This window comes from Eucyclogobius newberryi, unplaced genomic scaffold (genome assembly GCF_026437365.1).
Source record: "Eucyclogobius newberryi isolate DKJ021-1_F unplaced genomic scaffold, fEucNew1.0.hap1 SCAF_103, whole genome shotgun sequence".
In the NCBI taxonomy this organism is placed as follows: domain Eukaryota; kingdom Metazoa; phylum Chordata; class Actinopteri; order Gobiiformes; family Gobiidae; genus Eucyclogobius; species Eucyclogobius newberryi.
The window spans coordinates 45,232-70,000 of NW_027315728.1; the positions used below are offsets into that span (position 1 = coordinate 45,232).

Consider the following 24,769-nt stretch of genomic DNA (forward strand, 5'->3'; position numbering starts at 1 on the left):
TCCTTCCATGATGCTCATTTCCACAAACGCAAAACACGGTTTTCATCCAAAATGGGTCCACATCAGTCATTCCTTGCCAACAAACTGAGAATCAAAAAGTGAAAAGAGTGCAGTTAATCTGTGTGTGCAGGGATACTTTTCCATCTTATTCCAATTTGTAACAGCAGCGCATTTTCTGTCGTTGTAAATAATTTGCATGCTTGAATGGACAACTGAGTAGTAGTAGGTTTGAGATGGGCCGGTAATTATTTAGCACTGTGGCATCAAGACTGCTCTTCTTTAAGAGAGGCTTAATGACTGCAGTTTTAAGGCTCTTGGGAAAATTCCAGATCCAAGCAACATGTTGACTTTTTGATTGATTGGAGCCAACAGACTACTCATGACCTCCACTGAGCACCCCCTTGAACCCCTGGAGCCCCCGGAGCACCTCCAGAGCCACCCCCCCACTCCTCCAGACTCACCCCGGGGAAGGGCCACTCTGGCTGGGCATGGCCTCCACTGAGCACCCCCTGGAACCCCTGGAGCCCCCGGAGCACCTCCAGAGCCACCCCCCACTCCTCCAGACTCACCCCGGGGAAGGGCCACTCTGGCTGGGCATGGCCTCCACTGAGCACCCCTTGGAGCCCCTGGAGCACCTCCAGAGCCACCCCCCACTCCTCCAGACTCACCCCGGGGAAGGGCCACTCTGGCTGGGCATGGCCTCCACTGAGCACCCCCTGGAACCCCTGGAGCCCCCGGAGCACCTCCAGAGCCACCCCCCACTCCTCCAGACTCACCCCAGGGAAGGGCCACTCTGGCTGGGTATGGCCTCCACTGAGCACCCCCTGGAACCCCTGGAGCCCCCGGAGCACCTCCAGAGCCACCCCCCACTCCTCCAGACTCACCCCGGGGAAGGGCAACTCTGGCTGGCCGTGGCCTCCGCAGCACCCCCTGGAACCCCTGGAGCCCCCGGAGCACCTCCAGAGCCACCCCCCACTCCTCCAGACTCACCCCGGGGAAGGGCCACTCCGGCCGGGCATGGCCTCCGCTGAATACCCCCTGGAACCCATGGAGCACCTCCAGAGCACCCCGCATTCCCCCAAACTCAGTCTGGGGACGGGCCACTCTTCTCCGGGTCGCGGGCTCTGGGACTCCGGGGATGACCACCGGGGACCAGGCTCTCCCTTCGAACCCGGGGACCCACACTTAAGCACCCCAACACGGGCTACACACCCTTGGTTCAGCCCCCTGGAGGTCCGTGCCCTTGGTACTATACCTTGGAAGTCCGTGCCCTTGGTACTCTGACTGGAGTACCAAGGGAACGGCCCAGCACTCACCACAGGGGTTCGCGCCGGCTGACAAACTCAGAGACGAGGAAGGGACCGGAGTCCGACCAAATATATCATCTGGCGCTGTGTCCAGCGTGAGGGTGAGCCTTGCAAATTATGCCTTGAAGTCCAATGCGCTATCCATTGCGCCACAGAGCCCATACATCCTTCCATGATGCTCATTTCCACAAACGCAAAACACGGTTTTCATCCAAAATGGGTCCACATCAGTCATTCCTTGCCAACAAACTGAGAATCAAAAAGTGAAAAGAGTGCAGTTAATCTGTGTGTGCAGGGATACTTTTCCATCTTATTCCAATTTGTAACAGCAGTGCATTTTCTGTCGTTGTAAATGATTTGCATGCTTGAATGGACAACTGAGTAGTAGTAGGTTTGAGATGGGCCGGTAATTATTTAGCACTGTGGCATCAAGACTGCTCTTCTTTAAGACAGGCTTAATGACTGCAGTTTTAAGGATCTTGGGAAAATTCCAGATCCAAGCAACATGTTGACTTTTTGATTGATTGGAGCCAACAGACTGCTCACCATAGACTTTAAAAATCTAGTAGGCAATGCATAAAGGCAGCATGTAGTGGAACTCAGACTTGTGGTGATCTCTTGGAAAGTTTTGTCAGCCACAAATGCAAAATGGGTTAACTCCAGTTGTCTAGCTGGCTGCGTGCTTGTTATCTGCAAATAATGGTATTTTTAATGTTCTGAACTGAGTCTTGCAAAGAAGACTGCAAACTCATTGCACCTGGAGAAATACAGAAACCATCAAAGTAACATTTACCACACTGTAATTTGAAATATTAACCCGCTTTGTCATTAGCAGGTCCAGAGTGTGCCCTTTGCCCTTGGTGGGGCCACTCAGGTGCTGAGTAAGACCAAAGCTTCTGAGGACAGCGCCAAACTCTTTAGAAGAAGACGAGGTTGAGCGGGACGTGAAGGAAGGAAGGAACAGTCACTCACGTACGGGAAACTCCTACCAAGCAGTGGCCAGCCTATAGCACACTGGGATTCTGTGGTAATTGAACCAAATTTAGCAGTTCCTTTCATCAGTTAATAACACAAGCAGGCTTTCCTATTTACCAATGTAGATAACAGGGGTTACAACAGTGACTCTGGTGGGTCTCGAACTCACAGCCTTTGAATGCCTTTGCAACTTTTGTCTGATTCCCCTTTTTCACAAAGCAAAACAGTCATCCAAAAACGGTCTACATCAATCAATCAATCCTTACCATCAAACTAAGAAACAAGGAGTGAAAAGAGTGCATTTACTCTGTTTATTCAGGGATACTTTTCAATCTCTAATTAAAAAATGTAAAAGAGCTCTTTCGGGTGATAAGTTTTTCTGTACATGTAAACAACTGATTTGCTTGAAAGGCTATCATGAAGGCACTGCTGGGATTTAAACCCAGGATCTCCTGTTTACTAGAGAGGCACTTTGACCATCTAAGCCACAGCGCCTCTTAAAAGCTGCTCCAACCTGTTTCAGCTAGATATTCAGTGACCAATATTACCTCATAGATTTTGCCTGCTATACCTCTTCCAATCGTCCCTGGGTGGGCTCGAACCACCAACCTCCCGGTTAACAGCCGAGCGCGCTGCCCAATTGCGCCACAGAGACAAACAGCCCGCTCAATAAAATATTTGCGAGTCGACAAGCCGCAATATCTTTTTTTTTAAAGCGAGCCAGCAACATTCGAAAGTTCAGCCCCTGTCCAATCAACTGTGTTTAATGGAGAGCGAGGGCATCAATCTTTCTACCTTTGAGCTAAATGCCCTGTACCAATGTAGCTATAAAAAAACTGGAAGTCTTTCAATCAATCGACTCTCGCCAATTTATTGCGCACTCAATATACTGCAGTTAATCTGGATATTGAGGAAAAATTGCAAGATAATGTTATTTGACATAATGCCGATGTATTTGCTTACTTTTTCAAGCACACTTGGCAATTGAACCTCGTTCAGCAGTGCCTTTCATCAGATAGTAAAGCGAGCAGATTTTCCATTGTAAAAAAACTAGTATGTTCTCTCACCATTAGCGACTCTGGTGGGACTCAAACCCACAACCTTTGAATGCCCTTGCAAATTATGCCTAGAAGTCCAATGCGCTATCCATTGCGCCACAGAGCCCATACATCCTTCCATGATGCTCATTTCCACAAACGCAAAACACGGTTTTCATCCAAAATGGGTCCACATCAGTCATTCCTTGCCAACAAACTGAGAATCAAAAAGTGAAAAGAGTGCAGTTAATCTGTGTGTGCAGGGATACTTTTCCATCTTATTCCAATTTGTAACAGCAGCGCATTTTCTGTCGTTGTAAATAATTTGCATGCTTGAATGGACAACTGAGTAGTAGTAGGTTTGAGATGGGCCGGTAATTATTTAGCACTGTGGCATCAAGACTGCTCTTCTTTAAGACAGGCTTAATGACTGCAGTTTTAAGGATCTTGGGAAAATTCCAGATCCAAGCAACATGTTGACTTTTTGATTGATTGGAGCCAACAGACTGCTCACCATAGACTTTAAAAATCTAGTAGGCAATGCATAAAGGCAGCATGTAGTGGAACTCAGACTTGTGGTGATCTCTTGGAAAGTTTTGTCAGCCACAAATGCAAAATGGGTTAACTCCAGTTGTCTAGCTGGCTGCGTGCTTGTTATCTGCAAATAATGGTATTTTTAATGTTCTGAACTGAGTCTTGCAAAGAAGACTGCAAACTCATTGCACCTGGAGAAATACAGAAACCATCAAAGTAACATTTACCACACTGTAATTTGAAATATTAACCCGCTTTGTCATTAGCAGGTCCAGAGTGTGCCCTTTCCCCTTGGTGGGGCCACTCAGGTGCTGAGTAAGACCAAAGCTTCTGAGGACAGCGCCAAACACTTTAGAAGAAGACGAGGTTGAGCGGGACGTGAAGGAAGGAAGGAACAGTCACTCACGTACGGGAAACTCCTACCAAGCAGTGGCCAGCCTATAGCACACTGGGATTCTGTGGTAATTGAACCATGTTTAGCAGTTCCTTTCATCAGTTAATAACACAAGCAGGCTTTCCTATTTACCAATGTAGATAACAGGGGTTACAACAGTGACTCTGGTGGGTCTCGAACTCACAGCCTTTGAATGCCTTTGCAACTTTTGTCTGATTCCCCTTTTTCACAAAAGCAAAACAGTCATCCAAAAACGGTCTACATCAATCAATAAATCAATCATTCCTTACCATCAAACTGAGAAACAAGGAGTGAAAAGAGTGCATTTACTCTGTTTATTCAGGGATACTTTTCAATCTCTAATTAAAAAATGTAAAAGAGCTCTTTCGGGTGATAAGTTTTTCTGTACATGTAAACAACTGATTTGCTTGAAAGGCTATCATGAAGGCACTGCTGGGATTTGAACCCAGGATCTCCTGTTTACTAGACAGGCACTTTGACCATCTAAGCCACAGCGCCTCTTAAAAGCTGCTCCAACCTGTTTCAGCTACATATTCAGTGACCAATATTACCTCATAGATTTTGCCTGCTATACCTCTTCCAATCGTCCCTGGGTGGGCTCGAACCACCAACCTCCCGGTTAACAGCCGAGCGCGCTGGCCAATTGCGCCACAGAGACAAACAGCCCTCTCAATAAAATATTTGCGAGTCGACAAGCCGCAATATCTTTTTTTTTAAAGAGAGCCAGCAACATTCGAAAGTTCAGCCCCTGTCCAATCAACTGTGTTTAATGGAGAGCGAGGGCATCAATCTTTCTACCTTTGAGCTAAATCCCCTGTACCAATGTAGCTATAAAAAACTGGAAGTCTTTCAATCAATCGACTCTCGCCAATTTATTGCGCACTCAATATCCTGCAGTTAATCTGGATATTGAGGAAAAATTGCAAGATAATGTTATTTGACATAATGCCGATGTATTTGCTTACTTTTTCAAGCACACTTGGCAATTGAACCTCGTTCAGCAGTGCCTTTCATCAGATAGTAAAGCGAGCAGATTTTCCATTGTAAAAAAAGTAGTATGTTCTCTCACCATTAGCGACTCTGGTGGGACTCGAACCCACAACCTTTGAATGTCCTTACAAATTATGCCTAGAAGTCCAATGCGCTATCCATTGCGCCACAGAGCCCATACATCCTTCCATGATGCTCATTTCCACAAACGCAAAACACGGTTTTCATCCAAAATGGGTCCACATCAGTCATTCCTTGCCAACAAACTGAGAATCAAAAAGTGAAAAGAGTGCAGTTAATCTGTGTGTGCAGGGATACTTTTCCATCTTATTCCAATTTGTAACAGCAGCGCATTTTCTGTCGTTGTAAATGATTTGCATGCTTGAATGGACAACTGAGTAGTAGTAGGTTTGAGATGGGCCGGTAATTATTTAGCACTGTGGCATCAAGACTGCTCTTCTTTAAGACAGGCTTAATGACTGCAGTTTTAAGGATCTTGGGAAAATTCCAGATCCAAGCAACATGTTGACTTTTTGATTGATTGGAGCCAACAGACTGCTCACCATAGACTTTAAAAATCTAGTAGGCAATGCATAAAGGCAGCATGTAGTGGAACTCAGACTTGTGGTGATCTCTTGGAAAGTTTTGTCAGCCACAAATGCAAAATGGGTTAACTCCAGTTGTCTAGCTGGCTGCGTGCTTGTTATCTGCAAATAATGGTATTTTTAATGTTCTGAACTGAGTCTTGCAAAGAAGACTGCAAACTCATTGCACCTGGAGAAATACAGAAACCATCAAAGTAACATTTACCACACTGTAATTTGAAATATTAACCCGCTTTGTCATTAGCAGGTCCAGAGTGTGCCCTTTGCCCTTGGTGGGGCCACTCAGGTGCTGAGTAAGACCAAAGCTTCTGAGGACAGCGCCAAACTCTTTAGAAGAAGACGAGGTTGAGCGGGACGTGAAGGAAGGAAGGAACAGTCACTCACGTACGGGAAACTCCTACCAAGCAGTGGCCAGCCTATAGCACACTGGGATTCTGTGGTAATTGAACCAAATTTAGCAGTTCCTTTCATCAGTTAATAACACAAGCAGGCTTTCCTATTTACCAATGTAGATAACAGGGGTTACAACAGTGACTCTGGTGGGTCTCGAACTCACAGCCTTTGAATGCCTTTGCAACTTTTGTCTGATTCCCCTTTTTCACAAAAGCAAAACAGTCATCCAAAAACGGTCTACATCAATCAATCAATCAATCAATCCTTACCATCAAACTGAGAAACAAGGAGTGAAAAGAGTGCATTTACTCTGTTTATTCAGGGATACTTTTCAATCTCTAATTAAAAAATGTAAAAGAGCTCTTTCGGGTGATAAGTTTTTCTGTACATGTAAACAACTGATTTGCTTGAAAGGCTATCATGAAGGCACTACTGGGATTTGAACCCAGGATCTCCTGTTTACTAGACAGGCACTTTGACCATCTAAGCCACAGCGCCTCTTAAAAGCTGCTCCAACCTGTTTCAGCTAGATATTCAGTGACCAATATTACCTCATAGATTTTGCCTGCTATACCTCTTCCAATCGTCCCTGGGTGGGCTCGAACCACCAACCTCCCGGTTAACAGCCGAGCGCGCTGCCCAATTGCGCCACAGAGACAAACAGCCCGCTCAACAAAATATTTGCGAGTCGACAAGCCGCAATATCTTTTTTTTTAAAGCGAGCCAGCAACATCCGAAAGTTCAGCCCCTGTCCAATCAACTGTGTTTAATGGAGAGCGAGGGCATCAATCTTTCTACCTTTGAGCTAAATCCCCTGTACCAATGTAGCTATAAAAAACTGGAAGTCTTTCAATCAATCGACTCTCGCCAATTTATTGCGCACTCAATATCCTGCAGTTAATCTGGATATTGAGGAAAAATTGCAAGATAATGTTATTTGACATAATGCCGATGTATTTGCTTACTTTTTCAAGCACACTTGGCAATTGAACCTCGTTCAGCAGTGCCTTTCATCAGATAGTAAAGCGAGCAGATTTTCCATTGTAAAAAAAGTAGTATGTTCTCTCACCATTAGCGACTCTGGTGGGACTCAAACCCACAATCTTTGAATGCCCTTACAAATTATGCCTAGAAGTCCAATGCGCTATCCATTGCGCAACAGAGCCCATACATCCTTCCATGATGCTCATTTCCACAAACGCAAAACACGGTTTTCATCCAAAATGGGTCCACATCAGTCATTCCTTGCCAACAAACTGAGAATCAAAAAGTGAAAAGAGTGCAGTTAATCTGTGTGTGCAGGGATACTTTTCCATCTTATTCCAATTTGTAACAGCAGCGCATTTTCTGTCGTTGTAAATGATTTGCATGCTTGAATGGACAACTGAGTAGTAGTAGGTTTGAGATGGGCCGGTAATTATTTAGCACTGTGGCATCAAGACTGCTCTTCTTTAAGACAGGCTTAATGACTGCAGTTTTAAGGATCTTGGGAAAATTCCAGATCCAAGCAACATGTTGACTTTTTGATTGATTGGAGCCAACAGACTGCTCACCATAGACTTTAAAAATCTAGTAGGCAATGCATAAAGGCAGCATGTAGTGGAACTCAGACTTGTGGTGATCTCTTGGAAAGTTTTGTCAGCCACAAATGCAAAATGGGTTAACTCCAGTTGTCTAGCTGGCTGCGTGCTTGTTATCTGCAAATAATGGTATTTTTAATGTTCTGAACTGAGTCTTGCAAAGAAGACTGCAAACTCATTGCACCTGGAGAAATACAGAAACCATCAAAGTAACATTTACCACACTGTAATTTGAAATATTAACCCGCTTTGTCATTAGCAGGTCCAGAGTGTGCCCTTTGCCCTTGGTGGGGCCACTCAGGTGCTGAGTAAGACCAAAGCTTCTGAGGACAGCGCCAAACTCTTTAGAAGAAGACGAGGTTGAGCGGGACGTGAAGGAAGGAAGGAACAGTCACTCACGTACGGGAAACTCCTACCAAGCAGTGGCCAGCCTATAGCACACTGGGATTCTGTGGTAATTGAACCAAGTTTAGCAGTTCCTTTCATCAGTTAATAACACAAGCAGGCTTTCCTATTTACCAATGTAGATAACAGGGGTTACAACAGTGACTCTGGTGGGTCTCGAACTCACAGCCTTTGAATGCCTTTGCAACTTTTGTCTGATTCCCCTTTTTCACAAAAGCAAAACAGTCATCCAAAAACGGTCTACATCAATCAATCAATCAATCAATCAATCAATCAATCAATCCTTACCATCAAACTGAGAAACAAGGAGTGAAAAGAGTGCATTTACTCTGTTTATTCAGGGATACTTTTCAATCTCTAATTAAAAAATGTAAAAGAGCTCTTTCGGGTGATAAGTTTTTCTGTACATGTAAAACAACTGATTTGCTTGAAAGGCTATCATGAAGGCACTGCTGGGATTTGAACCCAGGATCTCCTGTTTACTAGACAGGCACTTTGACCATCTAAGCCACAGCGCCTCTTAAAAGCTGCTCCAACCTGTTTCAGCTAAATATTCAGTGACCAATATTACCTCATAGATTTTGCCTGCTATATCTCTTCCAATCGTCCCTGGGTGGGCTCGAACCACCAACCTCCCGGTTAACAGCCGAGCGCGCTGCCCAATTGCGCCACAGAGACAAACAGCCCGCTCAATAAAATATTTGCGAGTCGACAAGCCGCAATATCTTTTTTTTTAAATCGAGCCAGCAACATTCGAAAGTTCAGCCCCTGTCCAATCAACTGTGTTTAATGGAGAGCGAGGGCATCAATCTTTCTACCTTTGAGCTAAATCCCCTGTACCAATGTAGCTATAAAAAACTGGAAGTCTTTCAATCAATCGACTCTCGCCAATTTATTGCGCACTCAATATCCTGCAGTTAATCTGGATATTGAGGAAAAATTGCAAGATAATGTTATTTGACATAATGCCGATGTATTTGCTTACTTTTTCAAGCACACTTGGCAATTGAACCTCGTTCAGCAGTGCCTTTCATCAGATAGTAAAGCGAGCAGATTTTCCATTGTAAAAAAACTAGTATGTTCTCTCACCATTAGCGACTCTGGTGGGACTCGAACCCACAACCTTTGAATGCCCTTGCAAATTATGCCTAGAAGTCCAATGCGCTATCCATTGCACCACAGAGCCCATACATCCTTCCATGATGCTCATTTCCACAAACGCAAAACACGGTTTTCATCCAAAATGGGTCCACATCAGTCATTCCTTGCCAACAAACTGAGAATCAAAAAGTGAAAAGAGTGCAGTTAATCTGTGTGTGCAGGGATACTTTTCCATCTTATTCCAATTTGTAACAGCAGCGCATTTTCTGTCGTTGTAAATAATTTGCATGCTTGAATGGACAACTGAGTAGTAGTAGGTTTGAGATGGGCCGGTAATTATTTAGCACTGTGGTATCAAGACTGCTCTTCTTTAAGACAGGCTTAATGACTGCAGTTTTAAGGATCTTGGGAAAATTCCAGATCCAAGCAACATGTTGACTTTTTGATTGATTGGAGCCAACAGACTGCTCACCATAGACTTTAAAAATCTAGTAGGCAATGCATAAAGGCAGCATGTAGTGGAACTCAGACTTGTGGTGATCTCTTGGAAAGTTTTGTCAGCCACAAATGCAAAATGGGTTAACTCCAGTTGTCTAGCTGGCTGCGTGCTTGTTATCTGCAAATAATGGTATTTTTAATGTTCTGAACTGAGTCTTGCAAAGAAGACTGCAAACTCATTGCACCTGGAGAAATACAGAAACCATCAAAGTAACATTTACCACACTGTAATTTGAAATATTAACCCGCTTTGTCATTAGCAGGTCCAGAGTGTGCCCTTTCCCCTTGGTGGGGCCACTCAGGTGCTGAGTAAGACCAAAGCTTCTGAGGACAGCGCCAAACTCTTTAGAAGAAGACGAGGTTGAGCGGGACGTGAAGGAAGGAAGGAACAGTCACTCACGTACGGGAAACTCCTACCAAGCAGTGGCCAGCCTATAGCACACTGGGATTCTGTGGTAATTGAACCAAGTTTAGCAGTTCCTTTCATCAGTTAATAACACAAGCAGGCTTTCCTATTTACCAATGTAGATAACAGGGGTTACAACAGTGACTCTGGTGGGTCTCGAACTCACAGCCTTTGAATGCCTTTGCAACTTTTGTCTGATTCCCCTTTTTCACAAAGCAAAACAGTCATCCAAAAACGGTCTACATCAATCAATCAATCAATCAATCAATCAATCAATCAATCCTTACCATCAAACTGAGAAACAAGGAGTGAAAAGAGTGCATTTACTCTGTTTATTCAGGGATACTTTTCAATCTCTAATTAAAAAATGTAAAAGAGCTCTTTCGGGTGATAAGTTTTTCTGTACATGTAAACAACTGATTTGCTTGAAAGGCTATCATGAAGGCACTGCTGGGATTTGAACCCAGGATCTCCTGTTTACTAGACAGGCACTTTGACCATCTAAGCCACAGCGCCTCTTAAAAGCTCCTCCAACCTGTTTCAGCTACATATTCAGTGACCAATATTACCTCATAGATTTTGCCTGCTATACCTCTTCCAATCGTCCCTGGGTGGGCTCGAACCACCAACCTCCCGGTTAACAGCCGAGCGCGCTGGCCAATTGCGCCACAGAGACAAACAGACCGCTCAATAAAATATTTGCGAGTCGACAAGCCGCAATATCTTTTTTTTTAAAGAGAGCCAGCAACATTCGAAAGTTCAGCCCCTGTCCAATCAACTGTGTTTAATGGAGAGCGAGGGCATCAATCTTTCTACCTTTGAGCTAAATCCCCTGTACCAATGTAGCTATAAAAAAACTGGAAGTCTTTCAATCAATCGACTCTCGCCAATTTATTGCGCACTCAATATCCTGCAGTTAATCTGGATATTGAGGAAAAATTGCAAGATAATGTTATTTGACATAATGCCGATGTATTTGCTTACTTTTTCAAGCACACTTGGCAATTGAACCTCGTTCAGCAGTGCCTTTCATCAGATAGTAAAGCGGGCAGATTTTCCATTGTAAAAAAACTAGTATGTTCTCTCACCATTAGCGACTCTGGTGGGACTCGAACCCACAACCTTTGAATGCCCTTGCAAATTATGCCTAGAAGTCCAATGCGCTATCCATTGCGGCACAGAGCCCATACATCCTTCCATGATGCTCATTTCCACAAACGCAAAACACGGTTTTCATCCAAAATGGGTCCACATCAGTCATTCCTTGCCAACAAACTGAGAATCAAAAAGTGAAAAGAGTGCAGTTAATCTGTGTGTGCAGGGATACTTTTCCATCTTATTCCAATTTGTAACAGCAGCGCATTTTCTGTCGTTGTAAATGATTTGCATGCTTGAATGGACAACTGAGTAGTAGTAGGTTTGAGATGGGTCGGTAATTATTTAGCACTGTGGCATCAAGACTGCTCTTCTTTAAGACAGGCTTAATGACTGCAGTTTTAAGGATCTTGGGAAAATTCCAGATCCAAGCAACATGTTGACTTTTTGATTGATTGGAGCCAACAGACTGCTCACCATAGACTTTAAAAATCTAGTAGGCAATGCATAAAGGCAGCATGTAGTGGAACTCAGACTTGTGGTGATCTCTTGGAAAGTTTTGTCAGCCACAAATGCAAAATGGGTTAACTCCAGTTGTCTAGCTGGCTGCGTGCTTGTTATCTGCAAATAATGGTATTTTTAATGTTCTGAACTGAGTCTTGCAAAGAAGACTGCAAACTCATTGCACCTGGAGAAATACAGAAACCATCAAAGTAACATTTACCACACTGTAATTTGAAATATTAACCCGCTTTGTCATTAGCAGGTCCAGAGTGTGCCCTTTCCCCTTGGTGGGGCCACTCAGGTGCTGAGTAAGACCAAAGCTTCTGAGGACAGCGCCAAACTCTTTAGAAGAAGACGAGGTTGAGCGGGACGTGAAGGAAGGAAGGAACAGTCACTCACGTACGGGAAACTCCTACCAAGCAGTGGCCAGCCTATAGCACACTGGGATTCTGTGGTAATTGAACCAAGTTTAGCAGTTCCTTTCATCAGTTAATAACACAAGCAGGCTTTCCTATTTACCAATGTAGATAACAGGGGTTACAACAGTGACTCTGGTGGGTCTCGAACTCACAGCCTTTGAATGCCTTTGCAACTTTTGTCTGATTCCCCTTTTTCACAAAGCAAAACAGTCATCCAAAAACGGTCTACATCAATCAATCAATCAATCAATCAATCAATCCTTACCATCAAACTGAGAAACAAGGAGTGAAAAGAGTGCATTTACTCTGTTTATTCAGGGATACTTTTCAATCTCTAATTAAAAAATGTAAAAGAGCTCTTTCGGGTGATAAGTTTTTCTGTACATGTAAACAACTGATTTGCTTGAAAGGCTATCATGAAGGCACTGCTGGGATTTGAACCCAGGATCTCCTGTTTACTAGACAGGCACTTTGACCATCTAAGCCACAGCGCCTCTTAAAAGCTCCTCCAACCTGTTTCAGCTACATATTCAGTGACCAATATTACCTCATAGATTTTGCCTGCTATACCTCTTCCAATCGTCCCTGGGTGGGCTCGAACCACCAACCTCCCGGTTAACAGCCGAGCGCGCTGGCCAATTGCGCCACAGAGACAAACAGACCGCTCAATAAAATATTTGCGAGTCGACAAGCCGCAATATCTTTTTTTTTAAAGAGAGCCAGCAACATTCGAAAGTTCAGCCCCTGTCCAATCAACTGTGTTTAATGGAGAGCGAGGGCATCAATCTTTCTACCTTTGAGCTAAATCCCCTGTACCAATGTAGCTATAAAAAAACTGGAAGTCTTTCAATCAATCGACTCTCGCCAATTTATTGCGCACTCAATATCCTGCAGTTAATCTGGATATTGAGGAAAAATTGCAAGATAATGTTATTTGACATAATGCCGATGTATTTGCTTACTTTTTCAAGCACACTTGGCAATTGAACCTCGTTCAGCAGTGCCTTTCATCAGATAGTAAAGCGGGCAGATTTTCCATTGTAAAAAAACTAGTATGTTCTCTCACCATTAGCGACTCTGGTGGGACTCGAACCCACAACCTTTGAATGCCCTTGCAAATTATGCCTAGAAGTCCAATGCGCTATCCATTGCGGCACAGAGCCCATACATCCTTCCATGATGCTCATTTCCACAAACGCAAAACACGGTTTTCATCCAAAATGGGTCCACATCAGTCATTCCTTGCCAACAAACTGAGAATCAAAAAGTGAAAAGAGTGCAGTTAATCTGTGTGTGCAGGGATACTTTTCCATCTTATTCCAATTTGTAACAGCAGCGCATTTTCTGTCGTTGTAAATGATTTGCATGCTTGAATGGACAACTGAGTAGTAGTAGGTTTGAGATGGGTCGGTAATTATTTAGCACTGTGGCATCAAGACTGCTCTTCTTTAAGACAGGCTTAATGACTGCAGTTTTAAGGATCTTGGGAAAATTCCAGATCCAAGCAACATGTTGACTTTTTGATTGATTGGAGCCAACAGACTGCTCACCATAGACTTTAAAAATCTAGTAGGCAATGCATAAAGGCAGCATGTAGTGGAACTCAGACTTGTGGTGATCTCTTGGAAAGTTTTGTCAGCCACAAATGCAAAATGGGTTAACTCCAGTTGTCTAGCTGGCTGCGTGCTTGTTATCTGCAAATAATGGTATTTTTAATGTTCTGAACTGAGTCTTGCAAAGAAGACTGCAAACTCATTGCACCTGGAGAAATACAGAAACCATCAAAGTAACATTTACCACACTGTAATTTGAAATATTAACCCGCTTTGTCATTAGCAGGTCCAGAGTGTGCCCTTTCCCCTTGGTGGGGCCACTCAGGTGCTGAGTAAGACCAAAGCTTCTGAGGACAGCGCCAAACTCTTTAGAAGAAGACGAGGTTGAGCGGGACGTGAAGGAAGGAAGGAACAGTCACTCACGTACGGGAAACTCCTACCAAGCAGTGGCCAGCCTATAGCACACTGGGATTCTGTGGTAATTGAACCAAGTTTAGCAGTTCCTTTCATCAGTTAATAACACAAGCAGGCTTTCCTATTTACCAATGTAGATAACAGGGGTTACAACAGTGACTCTGGTGGGTCTCGAACTCACAGCCTTTGAATGCCTTTGCAACTTTTGTCTGATTCCCCTTTTTCACAAAGCAAAACAGTCATCCAAAAACGGTCTACATCAATCAATCAATCAATCAATCAATCAATCAATCAATCCTTACCATCAAACTGAGAAACAAGGAGTGAAAAGAGTGCATTTACTCTGTTTATTCAGGGATACTTTTCAATCTCTAATTAAAAAATGTAAAAGAGCTCTTTCGGGTGATAAGTTTTTCTGTACATGTAAACAACTGATTTGCTTGAAAGGCTATCATGAAGGCACTGCTGGGATTTGAACCCAGGATCTCCTGTTTACTAGACAGGCACTTTGACCATCTAAGCCACAGCGCCTCTTAAAAGCTGCTCCAACCTGTTTCAGCTACATATTCAGTGACCAATATTACCTCATAGATTTTGCCTGCTATACCTCTTCCAATCGTCCCTGGGTGGGCTCGAACCACCAACCTCCCGGTTAACAGCCGAGCGCGCTGGCCAATTGCGCCACAGAGACAAACAGCCCGCTCAATAAAATATTTGCGAGTCGACAAGCCGCAATATCTTTTTTTTTAAAGAGAGCCAGCAACATTCGAAAGTTCAGCCCCTGTCCAATCAACTGTGTTTAATGGAGAGCGAGGGCATCAATCTTCTACCTTTGAGCTAAATCCCCTGTACCAATGTAGCTATAAAAAACTGGAAGTCTTTCAATCAATCGACTCTCGCCAATTTATTGCGCACTCAATATCCTGCAGTTAATCTGGATATTGAGGAAAAATTGCAAGATAATGTTATTTGACATAATGCCGATGTATTTGCTTACTTTTTCAAGCACACTTGGCAATTGAACCTCGTTCAGCAGTGCCTTTCATCAGATAGTAAAGCGGGCAGATTTTCCATTGTAAAAAAACTAGTATGTTCTCTCACCATTAGCGACTCTGGTGGGACTCGAACCCACAACCTTTGAATGCCCTTGCAAATTATGCCTAGAAGTCCAATGCACTATCCATTGCGCCACAGAGCCCATACATCCTTCCATGATGCTCATTTCCACAAACGCAAAACACGGTTTTCATCCAAAATGGGTCCACATCAGTCATTCCTTGCCAACAAACTGAGAATCAAAAAGTGAAAAGAGTGCAGTTAATCTGTGTGTGCAGGGATACTTTTCCATCTTATTCCAATTTGTAACAGCAGCGCATTTTCTGTCGTTGTAAATGATTTGCATGCTTGAATGGACAACTGAGTAGTAGTAGGTTTGAGATGGGTCGGTAATTATTTAGCACTGTGGCATCAAGACTGCTCTTCTTTAAGACAGGCTTAATGACTGCAGTTTTAAGGATCTTGGGAAAATTCCAGATCCAAGCAACATGTTGACTTTTTGATTGATTGGAGCCAACAGACTGCTCACCATAGACTTTAAAAATCTAGTAGGCAATGCATAAAGGCAGCATGTAGTGGAACTCAGACTTGTGGTGATCTCTTGGAAAGTTTTGTCAGCCACAAATGCAAAATGGGTTAACTCCAGTTGTCTAGCTGGCTGCGTGCTTGTTATCTGCAAATAATGGTATTTTTAATGTTCTGAACTGAGTCTTGCAAAGAAGACTGCAAACTCATTGCACCTGGAGAAATACAGAAACCATCAAAGTAACATTTACCACACTGTAATTTGAAATATTAACCCGCTTTGTCATTAGCAGGTCCAGAGTGTGCCCTTTCCCCTTGGTGGGGCCACTCAGGTGCTGAGTAAGACCAAAGCTTCTAAGGACAGCGCCAAACTCTTTAGAAGAAGACGAGGTTGAGCGGGACGTGAAGGAAGGAAGGAACAGTCACTCACGTACGGGAAACTCCTACCAAGCAGTGGCCAGCCTATAGCACACTGGGATTCTGTGGTAATTGAACCAAGTTTAGCAGTTCCTTTCATCAGTTAATAACACAAGCAGGCTTTCCTATTTACCAATGTAGATAACAGGGGTTACAACAGTGACTCTGGTGGGTCTCGAACTCACAGCCTTTGAATGCCTTTGCAACTTTTGTCTGATTCCCCTTTTTCACAAAGCAAAACAGTCATCCAAAAACGGTCTACATCAATCAATCAATCCTTACCATCAAACTGAGAAACAAGGAGTGAAAAGAGTGCATTTACTCTGTTTATTCAGGGATACTTTTCAATCTCTAATTAAAAAATGTAAAAGAGCTCTTTCGGGTGATAAGTTTTTCTGTACATGTAAACAACTGATTTGCTTGAAAGGCTATCATGAAGGCACTGCTGGGATTTGAACCCAGGATCTCCTGTTTACTAGACAGGCACTTTGACCATCTAAGCCACAGCGCCTCTTAAAAGCTGCTCCAACCTGTTTCAGCTACATATTCAGTGACCAATATTCCTCATAGATTTTGCCTGCTGTACCTCTTCCAATCGTCCCTGGGTGGGCTCGAACCACCAACCTCCCGGTTAACAGCCGAGCGCGCTGGCCAATTGCGCCACAGAGACAAACAGCCTGCTCAATAAAATATTTGCGAGTCGACAAGCCGCAATATCTTTTTTTTTAAAGAGAGCCAGCAACATTCGAAAGTTCAGCCCCTGTCCAATCAACTGTGTTTAATGGAGAGCGAGGGCATCAATCTTCTACCTTTGAGCTAAATCCCCTGTACCAATGTAGCTATAAAAAAACTGGAAGTCTTTCAATCAATCGACTCTCGCCAATTTATTGCGCACTCAATATCCTGCAGTTAATCTGGATATTGAGGAAAAATTGCAAGATAATGTTATTTGACATAATGCCGATGTATTTGCTTACTTTTTCAAGCACACTTGGCAATTGAACCTCGTTCAGCAGTGCCTTTCATCAGATAGTAAAGCGAGCAGATTTTCCATTGTAAAAAAACTAGTATGTTCTCTCACCATTAGCGACTCTGGTGGCACTCGAACCCACAACCTTTGAATGCCCTTACAAATTATGCCTAGAAGTCCAATGCGCTATCCATTGCGCCAGAGCCCATACATCCTTCCATGATGCTCATTTCCACAAACGCAAAACACGGTTTTCATCCAAAATGGGTCCACATCAGTCATTCCTTGCCAACAAACTGAGAATCAAAAAGTGAAAAGAGTGCAGTTAATCTGTGTGTGCAGGGATACTTTTCCATCTTATTCCAATTTGTAACAGCAGCGCATTTTCTGTCGTTGTAAATGATTTGCATGCTTGAATGGACAACTGAGTAGTAGTAGGTTTGAGATGGGCCGGTAATTATTTAGCACTGTGGCATCAAGACTGCTCTTCTTTAAGACAGGCTTAATGACTGCAGTTTTAAGGATCCTGGGAAAATTCCAGATCCAAGCAACATGTTGACTTTTTGATTGATTGGAGCCAACAGACTGCTCACCATAGACTTTAAAAATCTAGTAGGCAATGCATAAAGGCAGCATGTAGTGGAACTCAGACTTGTGGTGATCTCTTGGAAAGTTTTGTCAGCCACAAATGCAAAATGGGTTAACTCCAGTTGTCTAGCTGGCTGCGTGCTTCTTATCTGCAAATAATGGTATTTTTAATGTTCTGAACTGAGTCTTGCAAAGAAGACTGCAAACTCATTGCACCTGGAGAAATACAGAAACCATCAAAGTAACATTTACCACACTGTAATTTGAAATATTAACCCGCTTTGTCATTAGCAGGTCCAGAGTGTGCCCTTTGCCCTTGGTGGGGCCACTCAGGTGCTGAGTAAGACCAAAGCTTCTGAGGACAGCGCCAAACTCTTTAGAAGAAGACGAGGTTGAGCGGGACGTGAAGGAAGGAAGGAACAGTCACTCACGTACGGGAAACTCCTACCAAGCAGTGGCCAGCCTATAGCACACTGGGATTCTGTGGTAATTGAACCAAGTTTAGCAGTTCCTTTCATCAGTTAATAACACAAGCAGGCTTTCCTATTTACCAATGTAGATAACAGGGGTTACAACAGTGACTCTGGTGGGTCTCGAACTCACAGCCTTTGAATGCCTTTGCAACTTTTGTCTGATTCCCCTTTTTCACAAAAGCAAAACAGTCATCCAAAAACGGTCTACATCAATCAATCAATCCTTACCATCAAACTGAGAAACAAGGAGTGAAAAGAGTGCATTTACTCTGTTTATTCAGGGATACTTTTCAATCTCTAATTAAAAAATGTAAAAGAGCTCTTTCGGGTGATAAGTTTTTCTGTACATGTAAACAACTGATTTGCTTGAAAGGCTATCATGAAGGCACTGCTGGGATTTGAACCCAGGATCTCCTGTTTACTAGACAGGCACTTTGACCATCTAAGCCACAGCGCCTCTTAAATGCTACTCTAACCTGTTTCAGCTAGATATTCAGTGACCAATATTACCTCATAGATTTTGCCTGCTATACGTCTTCCAATCGTCCCTGGGTGGGCTCGAACCACCAACCTCCCGGTTAACAGCCGAGCGCGCTGGCCAATTGCGCCACAGAGACAAACAGCCCGCTCAATAAAATATTTGCGACTCGAAAAGCCGCAATATCTTTTTTTTTAAAGCGAACCAGCAACATTCGAAAGTTCAGCCCCTGTCCAATCAACTGTGTTTAATGGAGAGCGAGGGCATCAATCTTTCTACCTTTGAGCTAAATCCCCTGTACCAATGTAGCTATAAAAAACTGGAAGTCTTTCAATCAATCGACTCTCGCCAATTTATTGCGCACTCAATATCCTGCAGTTAATCTGGATATTGAGGAAAAATTGCAAGATAATGTTATTTGACATAATGCCGATGTATTTGCTTACTTTTTCAAGCACACTTGGCAATTGAACCTCGTTCAGCAGTGCCTTTCATCAGATAGTAAAGCGAGCAGATTTTCCATTGTAAAAAAACTAGTATGTTCTCTCACCATTAGCGACTCTGGTGGGACTCGAACCCACAACCTTTGAATGCCCTTACAAATTATGCCTAGAAGTCCAATGCGCTATCCATTGCGCCACAGAGCCCATACATCCTTCCATGATGCTCATTTCCACAAACGCAAAACACGGTTTTCATCCAAAATGGGTCCACATCAGTCATTCCTTGCCAACAAACTGAGAATCAAAAAGTGAAAAGAGTGCAGTTAATCTGTGTGTGCAGGGATACATTTCCATCTTATTCCAATTTGTAACAGTAGCATTTTCTGTCGTTGTAAATGATTTGCATGCTTGAATGGACAACTGAGTAGTAGTAGGTTTGAGATGGGCCGGTAATTATTTAGCACTGTGGCATCAAGACTGCTCTTCTTTAAGACAGGCTTAATGACTGCAGTTTTAAGGATCTTGGGAAAATTCCAGATCCAAGCAACATGTTGACTTTTTGATTGATTGGAGCCAACAGACTGCTCACCATAGACTTTAAAAATCTAGTAGGCAATGCATAAAGGCAGCATGTAATGGAACTCAGACTTGTGGTGATCTCTTGGAAAGTTTTGTCAGCCACAAATGCAAAATGGGTTAACTCCAGTTGTCTAGCTGGCTGCGTGCTTGTTATCTGCAAATAATGGTATTTTTAATGTTCTGAACTGAGTCTTGCAAAGAAGACTGCAAACTCATTGCACCTGGAGAAATACAGAAACCATCAAAGTAACATTTACCACACTGTAATTTGAAATATTAACCCGCTTTGTCATTAGCAGGTCCAGAGTGTGCCCTTTGCCCTTGGTGGGGCCACTCAGGTGCTGAGTAAGACCAAAGCTTCTGAGGACAGCGCCAAACTCTTTAGAAGAAGACGAGGTTGAGCGGGACGTGAAGGAAGGAAGGAACAGTCACTCACGTACGGGAAACTCCTACCAAGCAGTGGCCAGCCTATAGCACACTGGGATTCTGTGGTAATTGAACCAAATTTAGCAGTTCCTTTCATCAGTTAATAACACAAGCAGGCTTTCCTATTTACCAATGTAGATAACAGGGGTTACAACAGTGACTCTGGTGGGTCTCGAACTCACAGCCTTTGAATGCCTTTGCAACTTTTGTCTGATTCCCCTTTTTCACAAAAGCAAAACAGTCATCCAAAAACGGTCTACATCAATCAATCAATCAATCAATCAATCAATCCTTACCATCAAACTGAGAAACAAGGAGTGAAAAGAGTGCATTTACTCTGTTTATTCAGGGATACTTTTCAATCTCTAATTAAAAAATGTAAAAGAGCTCTTTCGGGTGATAAGTTTTTCTGTACATGTAAACAACTGATTTGCTTGAAAGGCTATCATGAAGGCACTGCTGGGATTTGAACCCAGGATCTCCTGTTTACTAGACAGGCACTTTGACCATCTAAGCCACAGCGCCTCTTAAAAGCTGCTCCAACCTGTTTCAGCTACATATTCAGTGACCAATATTCCTCATAGATTTTGCCTGCTGTACCTCTTCCAATCGTCCCTGGGTGGGCTCGAACCACCAACCTCCCGGTTAACAGCCGAGCGCGCTGGCCAATTGCGCCACAGAGACAAACAGCCCGCTCAATAAAATATTTGCGAGTCGACAAGCCGCAATATCTTTTTTTTTAAAGAGAGCCGGCAACATTCGAAAGTTCAGCCCCTGTCCAATCAACTGTGTTTAATGGAGAGCGAGGGCATCAATCTTCTACCTTTGAGCTAAATCCCCTGTACCAATGTAGCTATAAAAAAACTGGAAGTCTTTCAATCAATCGACTCTCGCCAATTTATTGCGCACTCAATATCCTGCAGTTAATCTGGATATTGAGGAAAAATTGCAAGATAATGTTATTTGACATAATGCCGATGTATTTGCTTACTTTTTCAAGCACACTTGGCAATTGAACCTCGTTCAGCAGTGCCTTTCATCAGATAGTAAAGCGAGCAGATTTTCCATTGTAAAAAAACTAGTATGTTCTCTCACCATTAGCGACTCTGGTGGCACTCGAACCCACAACCTTTGAATGCCCTTACAAATTATGCCTAGAAGTCCAATGCGCTATCCATTGCGCCAGAGCCCATACATCCTTCCATGATGCTCATTTCCACAAACGCAAAACACGGTTTTCATCCAAAATGGGTCCACATCAGTCATTCCTTGCCAACAAACTGAGAATCAAAAAGTGAAAAGAGTGCAGTTAATCTGTGTGTGCAGGGATACTTTTCCATCTTATTCCAATTTGTAACAGCAGCGCATTTTCTGTCGTTGTAAATGATTTGCATGCTTGAATGGACAACTGAGTAGTAGTAGGTTTGAGATGGGCCGGTAATTATTTAGCACTGTGGCATCAAGACTGCTCTTCTTTAAGACAGGCTTAATGACTGCAGTTTTAAGGATCCTGGGAAAATTCCAGATCCAAGCAACATGTTGACTTTTTGATTGATTGGAGCCAACAGACTGCTCACCATAGACTTTAAAAATCTAGTAGGCAATGCATAAAGGCAGCATGTAGTGGAACTCAGACTTGTGGTGATCTCTTGGAAAGTTTTGTCAGCCACAAATGCAAAATGGGTTAACTCCAGTTGTCTAGCTGGCTGCGTGCTTCTTATCTGCAAATAATGGTATTTTTAATGTTCTGAACTGAGTCTTGCAAAGAAGACTGCAAACTCATTGCACCTGGAGAAATACAGAAACCATCAAAGTAACATTTACCACACTGTAATTTGAAATATTAACCCGCTTTGTCATTAGCAGGTCCAGAGTGTGCCCTTTGCCCTTGGTGGGGCCACTCAGGTGCTGAGTAAGACCAAAGCTTCTGAGGACAGCGCCAAACTCTTTAGAAGAAGACGAGGTTGAGCGGGACGTGAAGGAAGGAAGGAACAGTCACTCACGTACGGGAAACTCCTACCAAGCAGTGGCCAGCCTATAGCACACTGGGATTCTGTGGTAATTGAACCAAGTTTAGCAGTTCCTTTCATCAGTTAATAACACAAGCAGGCTTTCCTATTTACCAATGTAGATAACAGGGGTTACAACAGTGACTCTGGTGGGTCTCGAACTCACAGCCTTTGAATGCCTTTGCAACTTTTGTCTGATTCCCCTTTTTCACAAAAGCAAAACAGTCATCCAAAAACGGTCTACATCAATCAATCAATCCTTACCATCAAACTGAGAAACAAGGAGTGAAAAGAGTGCATTTACTCTGTTTATTCAGGGATACTTTTCAATCTCTAATTAAAAAATGTAAAAGAGCTCTTTCGGGTGATAAGTTTTTCTGTACATGTAAACAACTGATTTGCTTGAAAGGCTATCATGAAGGCACTGCTGGGATTTGAACCCAGGATCTCCTGTTTACTAGACAGGCACTTTGACCATCTAAGCCACAGCGCCTCTTAAATGCTACTCTAACCTGTTTCAGCTAGATATTCAGTGACCAATATTACCTCATAGATTTTGCCTGCTATACGTCTTCCAATCGTCCCTGGGTGGGCTCGAACCACCAACCTCCCGGTTAACAGCCGAGCGCGCTGGCCAATTGCGCCACAGAGACAAACAGCCCGCTCAATAAAATATTTGCGACTCGAAAAGCCGCAATATCTTTTTTTTTAAAGCGAACCAGCAACATTCGAAAGTTCAGCCCCTGTCCAATCAACTGTGTTTAATGGAGAGCGAGGGCATCAATCTTTCTACCTTTGAGCTAAATCCCCTGTACCAATGTAGCTATAAAAAACTGGAAGTCTTTCAATCAATCGACTCTCGCCAATTTATTGCGCACTCAATATCCTGCAGTTAATCTGGATATTGAGGAAAAATTGCAAGATAATGTTATTTGACATAATGCCGATGTATTTGCTTACTTTTTCAAGCACACTTGGCAATTGAACCTCGTTCAGCAGTGCCTTTCATCAGATAGTAAAGCGAGCAGATTTTCCATTGTAAAAAAACTAGTATGTTCTCTCACCATTAGCGACTCTGGTGGGACTCGAACCCACAACCTTTGAATGCCCTTACAAATTATGCCTAGAAGTCCAATGCGCTATCCATTGCGCCACAGAGCCCATACATCCTTCCATGATGCTCATTTCCACAAACGCAAAACACGGTTTTCATCCAAAATGGGTCCACATCAGTCATTCCTTGCCAACAAACTGAGAATCAAAAAGTGAAAAGAGTGCAGTTAATCTGTGTGTGCAGGGATACATTTCCATCTTATTCCAATTTGTAACAGTAGCATTTTCTGTCGTTGTAAATGATTTGCATGCTTGAATGGACAACTGAGTAGTAGTAGGTTTGAGATGGGCCGGTAATTATTTAGCACTGTGGCATCAAGACTGCTCTTCTTTAAGACAGGCTTAATGACTGCAGTTTTAAGGATCTTGGGAAAATTCCAGATCCAAGCAACATGTTGACTTTTTGATTGATTGGAGCCAACAGACTGCTCACCATAGACTTTAAAAATCTAGTAGGCAATGCATAAAGGCAGCATGTAATGGAACTCAGACTTGTGGTGATCTCTTGGAAAGTTTTGTCAGCCACAAATGCAAAATGGGTTAACTCCAGTTGTCTAGCTGGCTGCGTGCTTGTTATCTGCAAATAATGGTATTTTTAATGTTCTGAACTGAGTCTTGCAAAGAAGACTGCAAACTCATTGCACCTGGAGAAATACAGAAACCATCAAAGTAACATTTACCACACTGTAATTTGAAATATTAACCCGCTTTGTCATTAGCAGGTCCAGAGTGTGCCCTTTGCCCTTGGTGGGGCCAATCAGGTGCTGAGTAAGACCAAAGCTTCTGAGGACAGCGCCAAACTCTATAGAAGAAGACGAGGTTGAGCAGGACGTGAAGGAAGGAAGGAAGGAACAGTCACTCACGTACGGGAAACTCCTACCAAGCAGTGGCCAGCCTATAGCACACTGGGATTCTGTGGTAATTGAACCAAATTTAGCAGTTCCTTTCATCAGTTAATAACACAAGCAGGCTTTCCTATTTACCAATGTAGATAAAAGGGGTTACAACAGTGACTCTGGTGGGTCTCGAACTCACAGCCTTTGAATGCCTTTGCAACTTTTGTCTGATTCCCCTTTTTCACAAAAGCAAAACAGTCATCCAAAAACGGTCTACATCAATCAATCAATCAATCAATCCTTACCATCAAACTGAGAAACAAGGAGTGAAAAGAGTGCATTTACTCTGTTTATTCAGGGATACTTTTCAATCTCTAATTAAAAAATGTAAAAGAGCTCTTTCGGGTGATAAGTTTGTCTGTACATGTAAACAACTGATTTGCTTGAAAGGCTATCATGAAGGCACTGCTGGGATTTGAACCCAGGATCTCCTGTTTACTAGACAGGCACTTTGACTATCTAAGCCACAGCGCTTCTTAAAAGCTGCTCCAACCTGTTTCAGCTACATATTCAGTGACCAATATTACCTCATAGATTTTGCCTGCTATACCTCTTCCAATCGTCC

General features: G+C 43.1%; 30 non-coding genes across 30 annotated transcripts; all 30 read right to left on the bottom strand.

Moving 5' to 3' along the window:
* Positions 1–2,863: 2,863 nt before the first annotated feature.
* On the bottom strand, positions 2,864–2,937 carry trnan-guu (transfer RNA asparagine (anticodon GUU)). Its single transcript has one exon. It is a non-coding gene; the product is annotated as a tRNA-Asn (tRNA).
* Positions 2,938–3,355: 418 nt separating this feature from the next.
* Positions 3,356–3,446, bottom strand: trnar-ucu (transfer RNA arginine (anticodon UCU)). Its single transcript is given in 2 exon segments — positions 3,356–3,391; positions 3,410–3,446. It is a non-coding gene; the product is annotated as a tRNA-Arg (tRNA).
* Positions 3,447–4,692: 1,246 nt separating this feature from the next.
* On the bottom strand, positions 4,693–4,766 carry trnat-agu (transfer RNA threonine (anticodon AGU)). The gene has a single exon. It is a non-coding gene; the product is annotated as a tRNA-Thr (tRNA).
* Positions 4,767–4,852: 86 nt separating this feature from the next.
* trnan-guu (transfer RNA asparagine (anticodon GUU)) lies at positions 4,853–4,926 on the bottom strand. The gene has a single exon. It is a non-coding gene; the product is annotated as a tRNA-Asn (tRNA).
* Positions 4,927–5,343: 417 nt separating this feature from the next.
* Positions 5,344–5,434, bottom strand: trnar-ucu (transfer RNA arginine (anticodon UCU)). Its single transcript is given in 2 exon segments — positions 5,344–5,379; positions 5,398–5,434. It is a non-coding gene; the product is annotated as a tRNA-Arg (tRNA).
* A 1,246-nt stretch (positions 5,435–6,680) lies between these two features.
* trnat-agu (transfer RNA threonine (anticodon AGU)) lies at positions 6,681–6,754 on the bottom strand. Its single transcript has one exon. It is a non-coding gene; the product is annotated as a tRNA-Thr (tRNA).
* An 86-nt stretch (positions 6,755–6,840) lies between these two features.
* On the bottom strand, positions 6,841–6,914 carry trnan-guu (transfer RNA asparagine (anticodon GUU)). Its single transcript has one exon. It is a non-coding gene; the product is annotated as a tRNA-Asn (tRNA).
* Positions 6,915–8,685: 1,771 nt separating this feature from the next.
* trnat-agu (transfer RNA threonine (anticodon AGU)) lies at positions 8,686–8,759 on the bottom strand. The gene has a single exon. It is a non-coding gene; the product is annotated as a tRNA-Thr (tRNA).
* An 86-nt stretch (positions 8,760–8,845) lies between these two features.
* Positions 8,846–8,919, bottom strand: trnan-guu (transfer RNA asparagine (anticodon GUU)). The gene has a single exon. It is a non-coding gene; the product is annotated as a tRNA-Asn (tRNA).
* A 417-nt stretch (positions 8,920–9,336) lies between these two features.
* On the bottom strand, positions 9,337–9,427 carry trnar-ucu (transfer RNA arginine (anticodon UCU)). The gene is given in 2 exon segments: positions 9,337–9,372; positions 9,391–9,427. It is a non-coding gene; the product is annotated as a tRNA-Arg (tRNA).
* A 1,261-nt stretch (positions 9,428–10,688) lies between these two features.
* On the bottom strand, positions 10,689–10,762 carry trnat-agu (transfer RNA threonine (anticodon AGU)). The gene has a single exon. It is a non-coding gene; the product is annotated as a tRNA-Thr (tRNA).
* An 86-nt stretch (positions 10,763–10,848) lies between these two features.
* Positions 10,849–10,922, bottom strand: trnan-guu (transfer RNA asparagine (anticodon GUU)). The gene has a single exon. It is a non-coding gene; the product is annotated as a tRNA-Asn (tRNA).
* A 418-nt stretch (positions 10,923–11,340) lies between these two features.
* trnar-ucu (transfer RNA arginine (anticodon UCU)) lies at positions 11,341–11,431 on the bottom strand. The gene is given in 2 exon segments: positions 11,341–11,376; positions 11,395–11,431. It is a non-coding gene; the product is annotated as a tRNA-Arg (tRNA).
* A 1,253-nt stretch (positions 11,432–12,684) lies between these two features.
* On the bottom strand, positions 12,685–12,758 carry trnat-agu (transfer RNA threonine (anticodon AGU)). The gene has a single exon. It is a non-coding gene; the product is annotated as a tRNA-Thr (tRNA).
* An 86-nt stretch (positions 12,759–12,844) lies between these two features.
* On the bottom strand, positions 12,845–12,918 carry trnan-guu (transfer RNA asparagine (anticodon GUU)). Its single transcript has one exon. It is a non-coding gene; the product is annotated as a tRNA-Asn (tRNA).
* Positions 12,919–13,336: 418 nt separating this feature from the next.
* On the bottom strand, positions 13,337–13,427 carry trnar-ucu (transfer RNA arginine (anticodon UCU)). Its single transcript is given in 2 exon segments — positions 13,337–13,372; positions 13,391–13,427. It is a non-coding gene; the product is annotated as a tRNA-Arg (tRNA).
* A 1,261-nt stretch (positions 13,428–14,688) lies between these two features.
* trnat-agu (transfer RNA threonine (anticodon AGU)) lies at positions 14,689–14,762 on the bottom strand. The gene has a single exon. It is a non-coding gene; the product is annotated as a tRNA-Thr (tRNA).
* Positions 14,763–14,848: 86 nt separating this feature from the next.
* On the bottom strand, positions 14,849–14,922 carry trnan-guu (transfer RNA asparagine (anticodon GUU)). Its single transcript has one exon. It is a non-coding gene; the product is annotated as a tRNA-Asn (tRNA).
* A 416-nt stretch (positions 14,923–15,338) lies between these two features.
* On the bottom strand, positions 15,339–15,429 carry trnar-ucu (transfer RNA arginine (anticodon UCU)). The gene is given in 2 exon segments: positions 15,339–15,374; positions 15,393–15,429. It is a non-coding gene; the product is annotated as a tRNA-Arg (tRNA).
* Positions 15,430–16,666: 1,237 nt separating this feature from the next.
* On the bottom strand, positions 16,667–16,740 carry trnat-agu (transfer RNA threonine (anticodon AGU)). Its single transcript has one exon. It is a non-coding gene; the product is annotated as a tRNA-Thr (tRNA).
* An 85-nt stretch (positions 16,741–16,825) lies between these two features.
* trnan-guu (transfer RNA asparagine (anticodon GUU)) lies at positions 16,826–16,899 on the bottom strand. Its single transcript has one exon. It is a non-coding gene; the product is annotated as a tRNA-Asn (tRNA).
* A 1,744-nt stretch (positions 16,900–18,643) lies between these two features.
* On the bottom strand, positions 18,644–18,717 carry trnat-agu (transfer RNA threonine (anticodon AGU)). The gene has a single exon. It is a non-coding gene; the product is annotated as a tRNA-Thr (tRNA).
* Positions 18,718–18,803: 86 nt separating this feature from the next.
* Positions 18,804–18,877, bottom strand: trnan-guu (transfer RNA asparagine (anticodon GUU)). Its single transcript has one exon. It is a non-coding gene; the product is annotated as a tRNA-Asn (tRNA).
* A 417-nt stretch (positions 18,878–19,294) lies between these two features.
* trnar-ucu (transfer RNA arginine (anticodon UCU)) lies at positions 19,295–19,385 on the bottom strand. The gene is given in 2 exon segments: positions 19,295–19,330; positions 19,349–19,385. It is a non-coding gene; the product is annotated as a tRNA-Arg (tRNA).
* Positions 19,386–20,637: 1,252 nt separating this feature from the next.
* Positions 20,638–20,711, bottom strand: trnat-agu (transfer RNA threonine (anticodon AGU)). The gene has a single exon. It is a non-coding gene; the product is annotated as a tRNA-Thr (tRNA).
* Positions 20,712–20,796: 85 nt separating this feature from the next.
* Positions 20,797–20,870, bottom strand: trnan-guu (transfer RNA asparagine (anticodon GUU)). Its single transcript has one exon. It is a non-coding gene; the product is annotated as a tRNA-Asn (tRNA).
* Positions 20,871–22,614: 1,744 nt separating this feature from the next.
* trnat-agu (transfer RNA threonine (anticodon AGU)) lies at positions 22,615–22,688 on the bottom strand. The gene has a single exon. It is a non-coding gene; the product is annotated as a tRNA-Thr (tRNA).
* Positions 22,689–22,774: 86 nt separating this feature from the next.
* Positions 22,775–22,848, bottom strand: trnan-guu (transfer RNA asparagine (anticodon GUU)). The gene has a single exon. It is a non-coding gene; the product is annotated as a tRNA-Asn (tRNA).
* Positions 22,849–23,265: 417 nt separating this feature from the next.
* On the bottom strand, positions 23,266–23,356 carry trnar-ucu (transfer RNA arginine (anticodon UCU)). Its single transcript is given in 2 exon segments — positions 23,266–23,301; positions 23,320–23,356. It is a non-coding gene; the product is annotated as a tRNA-Arg (tRNA).
* A 1,248-nt stretch (positions 23,357–24,604) lies between these two features.
* On the bottom strand, positions 24,605–24,678 carry trnat-agu (transfer RNA threonine (anticodon AGU)). The gene has a single exon. It is a non-coding gene; the product is annotated as a tRNA-Thr (tRNA).
* Positions 24,679–24,769: the final 91 nt, after the last annotated feature.